This window comes from Macrobrachium nipponense, chromosome 10 (genome assembly GCF_015104395.2).
Source record: "Macrobrachium nipponense isolate FS-2020 chromosome 10, ASM1510439v2, whole genome shotgun sequence".
NCBI lineage: Eukaryota > Metazoa > Arthropoda > Malacostraca > Decapoda > Palaemonidae > Macrobrachium > Macrobrachium nipponense.
The window spans coordinates 18,877,065-18,879,564 of NC_087204.1; positions in this window are offsets into that span (position 1 = coordinate 18,877,065).

Below are 2,500 nucleotides of genomic sequence, written 5' to 3' on the forward strand. Positions count from 1 at the left end.
TTTTCGTCCACCATTATGCGTCAGGTACGTAATCCAGTGATATATTAAAGTTGTGTAGGTTGCAAAAAAAATCCATAGACAACTGTTGAGAACATTTTTGTTAGAGATCCAGACCTTAATCATTCTAGAGACGTGACAAATATGTCGGTTTCCCAAATGGATAGTAAAGTCTTAGTTTTTAAAAATATACAAACGCATCGTAAATAAAAATCCTTTACTTCGAGTGGCGTGAGGGCACTAAAATTAAGAATTAGCATTATACGAAAATTTGTTGAATGAAAAGGCTGAAGGTATTTAAGACGGAAGAAATGATTTTAGTATCATCCACCACTAATAATTTCGGATCATTTTTAGATAGTGGGCCCATAAGGGTTTTCGGTGGTTGTTATCTATGCCTATTATTTCTTCGAGGTCATTATCTTCGTGATATTTTCAGCCTATTGTTTATGTTACGGAAATCCCCAACGGGAAGAGGTGATACACATACCGGGTTAAAATCCTTGGGGGTCACTACACGCATATCGGAAAGATCAAGATTTTTATATATAGCAAATAAGAAGCTGCCCAAGAAATGCTCGAAATAGGGGAGTATCTAACTGGTACCTATCATCTATAATGATGTTCAACGGAGCACTTTGTTAATGCCCAATACTTCTCTCGTTTTCCTGATTTCCTAATTTCTTTGTCGTCATTCCACATGTGGTTTAGAACTGTTCTTGAGCCAAATCTCTTGTGCATGCTTGTCTTTAAGACCCTTTTCCCTGCCCGGCCATAATGAAAAGGTTGATTCTTCTGACACACTGACCGTGCATATATATATATATATAATATATATATATATATATATATATATATATATATATATATATATATATATATATATATATATATATATATATATATATATATATATATATATATATATATATATATATATATATAATATAGTACTGGTAATCTTCTTAGGCACGAAGATATAGTAATGCAGTTGTATTCCACATAGGAAAATGAAAAAAGGTATATCTCAGAAAATGCCCAAGTTTCGTCCTCCAATGGACCTCTTCTTGGAGCGTTTATTAAACGCTCCAAGAAGAGGTCCATTGGAGGACGAAACTGTTGGGCATTTTCTGAGATATACCTTTTTTCATTTTCCTATGTGGAATACAACTGCATTACTATATCTTCGTGCCTAAGAAGATTACCAGTACTATATATATATATTATATATATATAATATATATATATATATTATATATATATATATATATATATATAATATACATATATACATATATATATATATATATATACTATATATATATATATATCATATATATATCGTGGAAGCATAAAGCAACAACAAGGTGTTCCAGGGATGCTGAGAAATGCAACAGGAACTTTTTCAATTCGCAGGTCGAGATGCAACCAAATGAAGCTGTTAAACTCTGCATTCGGCAAAACTATGAGACTTTTGCGAACGCATGTGGGTGTATATATGCATCTGGGAGAGAGAGAGAGAGAGAGAGAGAGGAGAGAGAGAGAGAGAGAGAGAGAGAGAGAGAGAGAGAGAGAGAGAGAGAGAGAGTCTAGAACAATATTAACCCTGAAGTATACCTCGCTCTTTACGAACCCACCCACTGTCAGACAAAGCGAATTTTGCTACCAAAGACAGAGAGGAGGACGACTCTGCCATTAAGATGTTAGCTTCCCAAATTGAATTACAAGACAAGAGAGGGAAGACGTGCGCATCCCCGAGAAGAAAAGATACGAATGCGACAGGCGAGTGGTATTCATTATGCAAATGTGAATTGATAGCTTCAGGTAACTAATGACCTGTGCCCTTTTTCGCTTACTCGGGGAGTAAGCCTTCAACCTTCTTTGTTGTGGAAGAGCCTAAAAAAATTTTGATAAAGTTATTTCGCGTTAAGTTAAAGATGCAGGAATTTTATGATAGGATATTTAAGATTTATTTATTAGTATGAAAATGTGAAAAATAGATAACGTTCATGTTAAACGTTACAGAAAATTTATTTCTAATAAAATATAGTGTATTTACTTTAATTTTCGCTGGTGAACAACGCTTTATTTAACTGTAGATTTGGCACGTTTTCATTTACGTTGAGTTAGGATTATAATGTTGACAACTTCTGCCTTAGGTGAAAATCCTTCGAGTAATATCCAGCGCCTGCAACACTAACTTTTAATAAGGAAATATCCAAACACCTTTAATGGACATTTACAAATGATGAAGTCTTCATAATAATAATAATTGATATTAGTGAAATTATCGTGAGGATAATTCTTTAGGATACAATCCGCGTATATTGGAATAATTCTCAAAATATACCGAAGAACTTAGTCACTTCCTAAAATAAACGAAAGTCTGGCAAAACGTAATCTTACATTTTTATTGCTAACATTCAACTATGAATTCCAGTGGAACAGTGTTCGCCCATTTTTTTTTACAGAAAAATACGATTTACTTGTAAATAAATGGGAC